The 14625-nt window shown below is 38.0% G+C and overlaps 1 protein-coding gene across 4 annotated transcripts in view; it reads left to right on the top strand.

The window, feature by feature from the left end:
- The window catches only part of cacna1bb (calcium channel, voltage-dependent, N type, alpha 1B subunit, b), a 129855-nt gene that overhangs the window by 34935 nt on the left and 80295 nt on the right, over positions 1 to 14625 (top strand). The window lies entirely within an intron of this gene.

The raw sequence follows: 14625 nt of genomic DNA, 5'->3' as shown, positions 1-14625 counted from the left end.
AAAGACTAGGGTATTCTATGAATAGAACAAAAGTGTAACAGGTTTATTGGTTTAAAACCTGGCAGATTAATACAGAATTCAATTATTGTGATTTGGTAAAAGGTGTGCGTGCATCAAGGATTTTACAACGGCTCAACAGATTTTAGAACCAAAACTACGCATTTTATAAAAGGTCTCTAACAACTTTGCCTACACTCCCATATTCTGTGAAGAATATGGCACTAAAGGTTGTGAATACTTGTATACTGCCCTTTCCTTTTTTATCAGATGTACTACGATTCAAAATGTGAATTACAGTACAGACGGCTAATGAAAAGATTTTTTGTCTTTGTGTATCTTGAACGGTGCATGTATTAATAATAACATAAGAGTAAGTAGGTGTTGACATGGTGTGTGAGTGTGTGTGAGAGAGAGAGAGCAGGTGTGAATGTGTCAGTGTGAGACTGGTTGGCAGGGGCAGCTGTCCAATTGGAGTGTTGCTGTGGAGCAGGCAGGAGTGTGAGTGTACAGATCCACCTGCCCTAATTTGCTCGTTTTCTCCCTCATTTGCTGACTGCTGCCCACTGCATTCGCTCTCTTTCCGAACTCAGATTTCCCTCTGTCTCCAGTCCTAAAATACTGAAAGCATCAGTACACACTTGCTTCATTTATTTTATTTATTCATTTATTTACATCACATTTACCGAAAGGGAACATCTGAGCTCATCTTATAAAGCTGATCCACACATGAAACTTTCATTTTGTGCAATTTATTATGGACCATTCCATGAGGGGTGTAAAGATGAAAACGATTGGAATTGGGAAAATTGGTCAGTACAAGGCTAGTTCTGGTTCAAAAGGGTTAAAAACTGATTCTACTATTAAACATTGATGCACACTCCCTGTCTCGCTGTTTTACAAATGAGCATGCAGGAGAGAGAGACACAGAGAGAGAGAGAGAGACAGAGAGAGACAGAGAGTGAGTGAGTGAGTGAGTGAGTGACTAGAACTACGTCCAGCAGTAAGTCTCAACAAAAGCACTGCTATACGCGAAACTTGCAACACTGCAATAAAATACACTGGCAGCACCACCAACACCTATGGAGGTGGCATGGGGTAATGTAGGCCTGCTGCTAAAGATGCAACAGGTAACACTAGCAGTAATGTTTAGAGTTTAGCTACTCCACACTTCTAGCCAGTCGAAGGCAATAACCAAATCCATCAGTGCAAGAACATGTGTGCCTGTGGCACTAAAGAAAATATTAGATTCAGGCACATGATGGTTACCAGGAACCCAGATACACAGTAGCACATTGGTAGATTTTTAGTGAAACCTGCATTAATGTGTTAATTAGTGTAGTATAGATAATTAATGTAGCACCCCTTATTAGACAACATTTTTGAAATTACTGTTCCTAGAGTCAAAACTAGAACACATCAGTGCTTGTTAAAGTTAGCTGGACAGAACCATACTGAATCAGACCTTAATCAAATCAGCAGAGCTGAACCAAATTGTCTCTCATGAGTAGTGAATTTGGAGTGTATTGAATTCTTACTTGTTTAACATTTTTCTGACTTGCAGTATATTCTCATCTTGGTGTACTATATCTTGTAAACAGCATAAGGAACAAGAATTATAAGCTAATATTCAATAAATTAGTCTTATTGATACTTCTTTCATTGAAGTTGAAAGAATGAGATTTTAAGTTAAAATAATAACAGAATGTCTTGACATGATGAGTTATTAAGTCAAAATAACGAGATTAAAGTCAAAATAATGACATAGCACTTTAATATTTGTTTCGCAACTTGTGGGTAATGGCTTCCATTCAACAAAGAGAGAGCAAACTCATCTCATATTTCAACAGTCCAATTGTGCCATAGAGAAGTCATTAAAGGAAAGGGGCTGGTAGGCTTTAAATACCAAAACATAATTTTTACACCATATTAATGGTTTAATTTGTTTTCTAGTTATTACTTTATTTAACAGGCTTATGCAGAAAATCTTTTTTTTCTCTTCTGAGATTGTAGTATTGCACCGAAAATGATGTGTTGAGGTAAAATTGAAAATGTAATCATGCTTCAAAAACATTTTAGATGGATTATTTTGTCTTTTACTTTACTTTTTTCCATTAAATTAGTTTGTAATGCAAAGTGAGCTTTCATGGAAGAAAAAGGGAGTAAATGTTCACAAGACTGACAGAAAACTAATTACGTTTCTGCTTGCACATAAATCCATTGAAATATATCCAAATGTTACCTCCTGTTGAAGTATGCAGTGTCTAACCTAAATTATTTCTGAGAGTTTCAATCAATATTTAACTATAATTGTTAAGCTGAGCTCATATGTCACTGTCACAACCTGCACTTCTGCAGAATGAGCCAGTTACTCAACTTTATATTAGATATTGTGGCGTTGCTTTGGGAATGCTGGAATACCCCTCCTCCGTCCACAGAAAAGCCTGCTGTAGCATCCATCAGGACCCAAGTTTTCATTTTCCCTCACTTCAATTACCACCCCTTTACCATTACAACAAATAAACGATCTGTCCATCTCCAAGAATAATTATCTTCATTATGTTTTAATATGTGTTCACCTCATAAGCATGGGCAGAACCTCTGACCTCGATCAATGTTTCATTGATCTGAAATTGTGTTGAGGAGCAATGAGTCATTAATATGAAATGAAAGCTGTATCTCACACGGGACTTTTTTTGCTTCTCTGAAGTAGAAGCGGATTAGGAAAAAGATCATATTTTTAGGCAGATCACTTGGTAGGATGTATCAAAGCTTGTTTCTGCCAAGGATGATTATTATTAAAATTTATCTTGCAATTGAGACTCGCAATGATATTAGCTCATAATTATTACTAACAGGGTAGGGGATATCCTAAATAAACGGAGGCACGAAGTCACACTAAGTTACAATTTTGAGATAAAAAGGAGATGACTTTTACCTTGCAATCGTGTAATATTAACCCAGTTAAAGTCATTGGCAGAAACAAGCTTCCATAAGGATGGGACTGAAGAGGTTCTCAAACTATGTAGTCAAGGACCCCTTGTGGTATAAATGAATGAATGAATGAATGAACAAATAAATTAGCCATTTTTTAACCAGCACCCAAACCAATTACGCTGTGTTTAAATGTACAGCATATTCTATTCACAATAATTGTACTTGTTTGTAAGTTATTGATGTTTGGATTGAACTCATTTTGTTCAAGTGACCAATTAAATTTATAGTGAGTTTTTCCACTTTCTTGCCACTGTTTCCTGAGGGAAAGCGACTGGGTAAAACACAGGTTGCTCCACCTTACCACAGTTTAAGAGTGATTTTCAGAACTGAGTAGACCATTCATCCTTGTCATGATGCATTTCATGTCTTCCACCAGATGGGCTAGTTTGAGTATTTCACAAACTGTTGATCTCCTGGGATCACATATAACAGTCTATAGAATTTACACAGAATGGTGTGAAAAACAAAAGACATCCAGTGAACAGCAGTTCTGAGAGAGGTCAGAATGGCCAGACAGGATTGAACTGACTGAAAGGCTACAATAACTCAAATAACCACTCTTTACAACCGTGGTGAGCAGAAAAGCATCTATTAAAGCACAACACAGCAGACCTTCAGGGGGATGGGCTACAACAGCAGAAGACCACAACAGGTTCCACTCCTGTCAGCCAAAAACAGGAATCTGAGGCTACAGTGCATTGTGCTGCTGCCACACGATTGACTGATTGGATAATTACATGAATGTCCAGGTGTTCCTAATAAATTGGAGGGTGAGTGTATATGTACTGTGTTCTTCTCTGTCAGAAAAACATGCAGAACCTTAAATTTACAATTAAAGTAAAAGATGAAACAAACCAATGGGCACCATTTTGCACCACTCTGTCTGTAGAGATAACATTGTTTGAAGGATAAAAAGGGATGACAGCGTTTTATTTCCTTTTTTTCCAATTTTATATTGTTTAACCTCAAAAGCAGAGTTTGCAGCCATGTTCAGAGTTATTATTAATTATTTCACAGACGTGTGATTTAGTACAACTTTTCAGTAATGGAGCAATGCTTCACCCAGACTGCAGCCCAGAGTTTAAATGCAAGCTATATATAAATATTCACGCAATGGAAAAATATCGGTTTTCATATTTCACAGTAGTCATCATTGCCTCAAAGGCTGATGTGTTCGTTTACACAGGGACTGGTTTATGGCTGACCAGGTGGTACCAGTTTCTCTCAGATTCGCTCCGCTACAATCAATTAGACAGATGGGAAGTGAAAAGGGGGCTGGCTGCATCTCTATTGTAGGTTTCACTTCCATTCATGTCTATATGATTGTGTGCTCATGCGTGAGCACATATATGTGTTTGTACTGTATGTGAATGAGTCATGTGCCTCAGGTTGATGTTTGTCATGAAGTGTTCCACAGGAAATGAAATGTAGCTCTTTATCTGAACTGCTGGCGACTCGCTGACGTTTCAGTATGAGACAGCTGTAACGGGAGAGAGAAGGGGCTGGTGGATCATGGTTGAATTATATGATGTGTAACGACTACTGTAAACCTGTTAAATGATATTTTAATAGCTTTTGTTCCTCTCTTTTTCAGTCTCTATGTATGTATATATGTATGTATGTATGTATGTGTGTGTGTGTATATATATATATATATATATATATATATATATATATATATATATATATATATATATATATATATACACACCCACACATATATAATAGTAGTTACTTTGGGATTTTTATTCTTTCCTTCATCTCTGTCTTGACATAAGTGTTAAAATCTGGGCTGATAGTTGGCAAATATAGCATTATATTTCTGCTCTATATTTCTTAAATCGTGTTTCTTCACCACGATTTTGGCTGAGTGGTTTGTGTGAATGGCTCTGGATGAGGGTCCCAGCTGCTTGGCACTACGTATAATGAGGTTTAGCTGTCTTTGTTGACATAGTGCCTATTTAGTAACTCATTCCTCGCTAAGCCTTTCCTCTCTCTCACAGCTGATTGTGGTGTGCACCTGCCTTTTTGTCTTATCTCCATGGCCCATACTAGTTTGTTTAGCAGCGTTATATTAATTTTAAAGACCTAAAATGCACCAGAACTATTTTCTCCACCTGAAAATAAAACACCATTAAGGCAGGTGAAGACATTGAAAAGTAGAAAAGAATTAGTTATGAAGTGGTTATGAAATCCCTCAGGAAGGTACACCATGTACTGGTGTGTAATTGGGTGAGTTGAGTTTGAATGAAGCTACTGTCTTTGCTGTGTGTGTGTGTGTGTGTGTGTATGTGTGTGTGTCTGAGAGACAGCACTGATCGAGCTGCTGCAAAAGGACAGATACATGTTAATGACAGAACATTTTATTCTGTCATTATAGAGGTGAATGCAGAAGGAAAAGAGCTCTGTCTCTAGCCACAAAGAAATTCAAAACCACCCGATAACTTGGCATGCACAGCAAATTATTCTTGGTCATGTCACATTTCATGACTCAAGTGTGTAAATTGTGTTGAGCGTGAGACAAGGATAGCACCGAGACATGGAGAAGTGCTAATGAAGTGAGACGACAGAATTTTTTTTTTAAAGAAATCTTACAGGTCATTGAATCCTACAGCTGTGAAAGAAATATGAAAGAAATAGCAAAATAACTCAAAAGAGAGTTGAACATTAATGCAGCTAGGGATTGCAAAAACTAGACAACTAATATATTCGCTGGTTGGAGTGGTGGAAAAAACAGTAAGACAGACAGTAAGCAGATGACAGAAGACAATAAAGAAAGCAGTTTAAATGTACCTACTTTAAATGTGCGTAAATGTACTTACTTTAAGATTTAATCTTTAATGTTGTCCTTTAAAGCTAAATAAAATGGAATTAAAATTGAAATGAGTTCCTTTGTGACCAGCACTGTGTGGAAGAGCAATTCAGAAGCCGTGGGTTACACATCACACTCCAATCCCACTCAGCTAGTTTAGAGTCAGATTAGCAATACAGAGAAGAGAATTTAAAGAAGGTGATCCAGACTTGTTTTTTGGATGCTAATGAAGCTGGAGATTAATGTGCCAAAAAAAAAAAAAAACCCTCACACACAGCTGTATCCATTGTTAATACTGTTTTTTAACCTATTTCATATGTTGCTATTTATTTCTCTACTCTTTACATGCTTACTTGTTGTTTGAATACCTCTCTTGTGTCTCCTGTCTATTTCATTTACTATATGTACACACATATATTTTTTTGTCGAGGTGCTGAGACAAAAGAATTTTACTCCTTGTGCAACAAGAATTTTACTCCTTTACTCCTTTTATTTCCTTGTCAGTGGAAATAAAACTCTTGAATCTTGAATATAGAATCTCGTAGACATTGCATCCTCCATCCGTCATTAATCTATAAGGAGCTTCGGGTTCAGAATCAACCATTTCAGCTTAGCCACAGCTCCTCCACACGTATCCACTTTAAAAATTAGTCTGTCCTCATACCTCATTTAACATTTATTATTTTGCATGTTTATTGTGTTAACTGTGTAGCCTAAAAAAGCACTGAAGCTGAACATTTAATGTGTAGCATGAGTATGGATATTAATTGAAGTTTAATGCGTTCTTTGCTGCATAAATAAAACAGCCTAAAAATACAGATGTCCTGAAACAGTTTTTGCTTTAACTATTGAAAAGATGACTAGTCAAATACTTTTTTCAATTACTGCTCAACTAGTAAAATTAGTAGTCATGCAATCTCTAAATGCAGATGCAATGAAACTGTCAGTTGTTTGTGTAATATGCTTATGAGCACATGCTTAGGGTATTAAGAGTTAATAATTAATAGTTGGCCAAATGCCTCCGAGACAACAGTTCACTAATCTCTCATAACAATGGTTCCTTTAATAATTTGGATTATTGATGTGCAGTATTCTTTATGAGACTGCAAAAAAAATATAATAATGTGGATTGAAGTCTCGCACATATCCACTTACTACAGAAATAACCTTCCTTTGCAAAGCACATCGATGAATCACGGAAACCATCAATCATTCTGAGCAGTGAGGTAGACCCTTCAGTTATGGCCTACTTCACTGAAATACTGAGGAAAACAAGGTAGTATAAGATAGAATGAAGATAAAATAGGTAAAAGAAAATGGGCTTTGCAATGACAGTGAATCATTTACAGTAGAAATGAGAGAGACTTGAGGAGAGATTCAAGCAATGCGTCCTCTTTCTCTATAGACAAAGACTCACAGCATGTCACAGTGCTCTGAAAAGAAGTGTTCACTTTCTGTCCTCCCTCTACAGTGACAGCACCCTTCAAGAGGTCTCTTCATAGGAGGAGAACAATAGCCATGTTAAATGATGTATGATGTATGGCGTGGGTTTGTGTTTGTGTGAGTGTGTGTGTATGTTTGTGTTCTGGCTTGTAGCAGGATTAACATCCTTATACTGCGGTATGTTTCTCAGAATGACAGAGTATACAGGAATGTATAACATAGGACATTAGAATACTGAGATGAGTCGTGTAATGCACCTCAGATAATACTTTGTTAAGAATAAAACACAGCGGGGTGTGCTGTTATAAGAAAATAATCGGAATGACGGAATGGTGTGATGCGTTACCACCCTGAAGTTGAATATTTGTCTATACTAGCAGGTCCTAATACGTTTTATACCTTATACCATAGCAGTTTGCCATGGATTACATTATTAAAGGTAAACGTTCATTAAAGAATGAAAGGTTATAGTTTTTATCTGTATATATTTGCATTTAATGTGGAACGTCTGTGAAACATTTGTTTATAACAGCTATAAACAGATGTTCCCTTACCAGTATTCTTCATATATACACACACACACACACACACACACACACACACACACATATATATATGCATCTTAAAATGCATGTTACAGAGAAACCGGAAGACTCTGCTGTGGTGGAAAACCTAAAGTTACAGCTTTGCCTCTCAATGCTACAAAGAACTTATAGTGGAGACTCCTTCCAAAATGTTAAATAAACATCTCCTTAGAGAAATGTCACCATTTCAGTTATTATTGAATAATAGCATATTTTTTAAACCCGTTTATTATTAGTCTTAGAACGTGTAGAGCGTCCGTCATACAAGTCCCTGTGAATTAGCTGTTACTATTGAAACCATAATGTATTACAATGAACACATTAATATAAACCTTGTAGCCGGCATTACTGTCAGAACTGCTCTTATAGAAAATTGATCAATATCAACACCTTCTGGCCAATCAGATTTGAGAATTCAACAGCAATGTGGTATAATGCCCAACAACTACTGTGTTATCAGCAGCATATATAGTAATTAACATTTAGCCAAATGCCATTTCAGTATATCAAACTATATTTGATGTACAATGTTCAATGTACAATGTTCACTATGTGTGTCTGTGTAACAGTGAGTGAATGTGTGCGTGTGTGTTTGTGTGTGTGTGTCTGCGTGTGTGTGTGTGTGTGCTCACCCACACAATCTTTGTGTGTGTCCATGTGCGTCTCACCGGTAAAGTAGCCCAAGCAGGTGCTAAACAGCAGTTTAACACTCTGCCTGAGACACGCTCTGCAAATCTTTTTAATTGTCTCTCTCTTTGTTCACGGCCTGCTTGAGCTCTGAGGCCTGTAATAAAGTAATGATGCCATAGTATCCTAAAGAAGGCTGTGGCAATGCACCATCACAGTGGAACCAGTAGGTGAAAACACAACGGGGTCTCCATTTGTTAATGATGCATATGCACTTTTTAACACAAAGTGATGCTTTTCTGAGAATTGTGTGTACATTTACATGAAGCTTTGACCATGTATCAAAAGTGAGATATGTCAAAATGAAAATGAGGATTGTAGATTGTCTGGCTTAACATTTACATTTACACAGGATTGATCAATCATAGGTCTGGGCCTGCTAATCTTCATCTGTCCAGTTTTGGTGAGCCTGTGCCTACTATAACATCAGATCCCTGTTTTTTTGCTGATAGGTGTGGAATGTGGTCTTCTGCTGCTGTAGCCCATCTGTCTCAAGGTTTGATGTGTCGTGAAATGCTTTTCTGCTCACCGCGGTTGTAAAGAGGTGTTATTTGAGCTACCATAGCCTTCCTGTCAGCTTGAAGCAGTCTGGCCATTCTCCTTTCTCATCAGCAAGGCGTTTCCGCCCGCAGAGCTGCTGCTCCCTGGAGATGAACAGTTTCTGAAATACTCAAACCAGCCCATCTGGCACCAGAGATCACATTTTTTCCCCATTCTAATATTTGAAGTCAACATTAACTGAAGCTCTTGACCTGTATCTTCATGATTTTATGGATTGCTCTTCTGCCACATGATTGGCTGATTGGATTATTGCAAGAATGAGCAGTGTACAGGTGATCCTATTAAAGCGTGACCAGTTTTTACGTGCGAGAACAACAAAGTTGAAAGAAGAGACAGTCCAGTTCCACCGCCATCCAGACCAAAACATGAAAAATACCCCCCAGAAGTCGTTTGTAATGTTTTGGCTCTCTAGACAAGTTTGATTGATTTAGACACGTGAAATAACGTAGACAAACTGGATTATACCTCTGTGTATGTCTTGGTAGCCACAACACTGCAAACCATTGTTTAGAAGGCTAATGGATTGATTGAGGAAATGATACTGAGAGGAGGAGACAATAATTGGCTTAAAAAGGGAATAAGCCTTTGTATGCTTTATTTGTATGCTGGAAGCCATGTTTGTTCACCGTTGCGGTTGTTTTTACTCAGAGGCTGGAAGGGACTAATGGAAGACACGATAGAGATAAAAATGTAGATTTCTTTAAGTGTTCCTTTACTTTTGCTATTACTGAAAGATTGACTGGGGCTGCTTAATTATGGGTGCACAAGGGCCAGTGCATAATTATGAGCATTTTGGAGTGCAGTTAGAGAGACAGTGAGAGACAGTAGGGATGATGTGCAGGTTAAGAGTAAAACACCGTCTTATTGTGCTGTTTTAATTGAGGAAAGTGACTGCACACAGGAGATTTGAGCTCCCGTTACTCATTGCGTCTTTAGAGAGCTGCCTGTGCCCTGCTCCTGCTGCTGGCACTGTAGCGCCGATAACATAAGTACTCTTAGGCAGCATGACCCTTAAAATACCAAGCATTTTACTCCTGTCATAATATACAAATTATAAGATTTAGTTGATTTATGTTTTTATAGTCAGAGTACAAATCTGTGTGTGTGTTATTTGACACTGATGGCTCATGCTAGGCAGAATGACTTCATCAGCCTGCTCATTGAGGGTATTATGGGAAGTACATCCCACGCCTGGCCACGCAGGTCATGTGATGCTGTAGCTCGTCAAGATGATGAAGCCGCGAACTCTGGTCCTGTTCCACGGAAGGGCTGGAGCGTAGCATCACAGCTTAATGCGTATGGAGAAATGGCCAGGCGTAGCGTAAAATAGAGAGAGACGTTAGATAGTGGCACTGAGTTCAGGAAATGAATTGGCACTAATCAGCCAAGGATGGGCTCTGGGAAGGGAGGGGATGTCTTGTTTTTGTTCTTTATATAATAAGAAGAATAAGAATTTTTCCTATAATCCAATTAGACAGTTAAGCTTTTTATGTCAACAGAAAGTCAGAGACATAAACAGACTCTCTTAAAATATAAAAGGATTGTTGTTGTAAAATAGCAAACTTAATCCAAACTAACCAAAAGAAACTGCACTGTACACTCTATTTGCTGTAATGTTCGTAAGTGGGAGGCAGGATGAAAGTATTAAAATCCACTGTACTTTATTTGGGTCAGTCCAATCATATTTGGTGTCCATGGGACAAAACACAGGCAGACAGGACTAAACTAGGATAATCCATAATCATAAATTGGGGAAACTGATAAAGGTCGAAAAATAGGACGAACGAAGTAATAGAAAACTCGGAACAAGGCTTGGACTTAATGGGACTTTGTCAAATCAGACAGGGTATAAACAGACAAACTGGTCAAGGGCAAAACATAGAACAGGTGAACACAATCAGTTAAAACACCAATGACATGACATGGACAGAGACAGGACTAGGACAAAAACAAAAGCACACCGCAATGTAAACAAAACAGTTGATGTGAAAGTAGTACTTGTTTCACTTGTAACCACAACACATGCTAAGAGGGTAAATTCATGACATTTGCCTATTTTAAAATTAAAAAATAAAGGTACTCACCCCAGTTCCTTGAAATGACAAAATACCCGGTATCTACTATTTAACATCTTAAACAGCTGCAAAGTACAAAAGCTAGTATAGCAGTGGAACATAAAAAAATACACAGCTAGCATGGAGGTGGACTCTGTTTCTACCAATCACTGGGTCAAATCTGGCTTTGTGGTAAGTTATCCAAAACACAAAAGAGATATGGGGAAAGAGGGAAAAATGCATTTTTTAAGTTGTATGTCTGCCATGGGTTAAAGCCCTGCAATATGAACAAAAGTATACGTTTTTACCATGGGCCACTAAGAGAACGTCACTAGTTGTATCATGGACTAGCCTGCAAAGCCTGTTTTTAGCTGTTTTGAGTGAGCTTTCTGCTCACATTGCACAGCTTTTGTGTCAGCACCCCACCTATACTGAGTGACAGGACACTCTTTGATGCTGCACTCCTGGGAGTGCTCCGTCACTTATCCGGAGGTGTGAAAACCGCAATTCTAACATGATGCAGCTGGGTACAACAGTAATTACCCAACAGGACTGTCTAGTAAGGAGTGCCAGAACTCCCCTTCACCCCACTCCACCTCTCTCCCTCTCTGTCCTCATTTTACTCATCTATCTACAGAATAAGAAAAAAGATGGAAGAGTCATTAGGGAATTACAAAGTCCGGGTTTAGAAAATCAGTGCATATCTTTAATTTTATTAGTTCATTAATGCTATGTACTCTGTCTGGAAAAAAATAGTATTAATGTGTCCCTAATAAAATAATAAATAAGAACTTTTACATTGGTGGGCTGTGATTTCCACCAATGTAACAAAATAAAAAAAAAAAAAAAAATGACTCCCTTGCTATACTTGCTATACACCTCCACTTTCAGAACCACTGGTCTATGTTATACTTCTTTGCAAGCTGCTTCACTATAAATAAGTACAGAAATCCAGATTAACTACATAACACGTTACTCAGGTCTTTTTAAACTAAATGTCTATCTGGTGTTTCATGACTTAATGATGGTAGATATCTAGCTAAGGAACATTGAACAAAATGTCAATCTCCTAATCTGTGCATATGTGTGAGAGTGTGTTTGTGTCTGTGTGTGCATATGTGTGTGTAGTGTATATGTGACTGATGGCTGATATCATTCCCAACCATATTTCCTGTGGCTGAGCCCAGGGCCCCCTTTGCTGAGAAGTATGGTTCTGGTGATAAGAGGGATATTAAAAACCACTCTTCTTTCTCACGGTGGATCCTTCTGGCTTGACTAGAACATTCATAATCATAAAACTGCGATGCTGCCTCACTCTCCAAGGCACATGCAAGTAAATTACTGCAAAACTGAATATGTATGTGTGTGTGTGTGTATATATATATATATATATCCTGCTAAGATCCTGCAAAGATGGATTGGTCACATGGTCATATGGTCCGATAAATGTTCGAATTTTTTAATATGCTTTTTTAAAACACTAGTTAGCATAAGAGAATTTATTCATTAACACCAGAGGGCCTTACTAAAAACTTGTTAAAACAAACATAATAATAATAATAATAATAATAATAATAATAATATTGATAATAAGTAAAAAAAAGTAATGAAAATCTGTCCTTTCCTCGTCACTGCTTTGAGCTGAATAGTATTTCAGTTTGATTTTATTTTCTTATAAGCTTTCTAATAGGTGCATGTGTATAAGTAACATAAGAACTTTTTTAAAAATATAAAAATATGAATTAAATAATAATAATAATAATAATAATAATAGCTATTATTTATTTCATTGTTTGTTTGTTTATTTATTTAGCCACAAGATGGCCTAAAAAATTCTGTCTTTTCCTCACCACCACTTTTCAGCTGATCTTCCTTCTGCTCAGTCTGTGTATGCTGAGTGGGTGGATGCGTTTCAGGGGTGTTACGACAGCTCTGTCACAGTCACTGGATGATCTTTTAACTCCAGCTATAGCGATGTCCTCCTCTCTTCCTATACCCATTTCTTCCTGCCTCGTCACATTCCATTCTCCACCTCGCCTTGTGTTCTGCCTTTCTCCTCATGCCCCCTCTAGCCATCTCCATTCCTCTGCTCTCTACGCCTACTTAATTCTCGCTTCTTCTCCATCTGTTTTCCATCTATCCATCCTTGCTGTTGCTCTCTCTCTCGCATCTTCTCTCATCAGTCTGTGCCCCTCAGCTTTTCTCCTTTTGCAATGCTCCCTCCATTTCATTCAACCGTATCTGTGTCTGGTTCAAATGCAACATGTACAGAGTTGTGTTATAAAAGCCCTGTGACTTTGTTCCCCAAGGGCTGAAGAATATGATGTAACATGGACAATGGTACTTTCAGGAAGATGCACATGCTGGTTCCAGTCCAGTGCTCAATGAGGCTAATTCCTTAAATCTAGGCTCATGTGTGGTATGCTAGCTTGCTTCATCTCCCAGGCAACATCAAATCACTGTCATCCCAAAAGTGGATTCGTGATGGGATTAGATCAGATTATGCAAATATCCCAGAACACCCCCACTCAGGGGTTTTGTTCAGTCATCTAAGGAGGACGTTGTTTTGGAGGTAACAACACAGTGTGCTTGTAGTACTGGTCAGTTAAACAATTTCAGTGCCAATAATCAGATACAGGGCTCTGCATTAGAATGTGAAAACAGTGACCTGTGTCCAGCATTGCTTATAACCTAACAAAATAGTCAATGATACATTTGCTAACAGTAAAGAAGACGCCAACAATGAACCTTATTTTTATGTAAAGTTCTTGTTGAAAACGAGGGAAGTGCTTAGCCCCGCTAGCCAGTTTATACCAGACATCCCTGTGATACAATATGTCTTTATTTGGTTTGTAAAAAATATATAACTTTTACTCACTTTAATAAGCACACATGTGACCCTGCACATTCATGCAGTCATCCAATTAGCCAATCATGTGGCAGCAGTTCAAAGCATAAAATCCTGCAGACACAGATCAAGAACTTCAGTTGCTCACATCAAACATCAGAATAGGGCTCAGTGACTCTGACAGTGGTATTATTGTTGGTGCCAGATCAGAAGTTTTGAATATTTCAGAAACCGGATTTCCTGGAAAAAAACATCCAGTAAGTGTCAATTTTGTGGGCGGAAACTCAATATTCATGAGAGAGGTTAGAGGAAAATGACCAAACTGGTAACCGCGCTTTCTGCTCTTTCTTTGGTGAGCAGAAAAGCATAGAACAGATAACACACACAACCTTGAGGTGGATGAGCTACAACACCAGACCATATAGAGTTCCACTCCTGTCAGCCAGGAACAGCAATCTGAGGCTACAGTGTGTACAGGCTCACCAAAAAAACTGGCCAGTTGAAGATTGGAATTCCTGCAACCATCACATAAAAAATGAAGTGACTCAAAAAGCATTTGGTGCTGAAATTATTTCATTCTGATGAGTGGTCAAATAATCAAAGACACTCATAGCTGGAATTTATTCTGGAAGGAACAAGAAC

The sequence above is a fragment of the Pangasianodon hypophthalmus genome, chromosome 15 (assembly GCF_027358585.1).
Source record: "Pangasianodon hypophthalmus isolate fPanHyp1 chromosome 15, fPanHyp1.pri, whole genome shotgun sequence".
NCBI lineage: Eukaryota > Metazoa > Chordata > Actinopteri > Siluriformes > Pangasiidae > Pangasianodon > Pangasianodon hypophthalmus.
The sequence above is the reverse complement of the archived record's forward strand: the minus strand, read 5'-3'. Positions and strand labels throughout refer to the sequence as shown.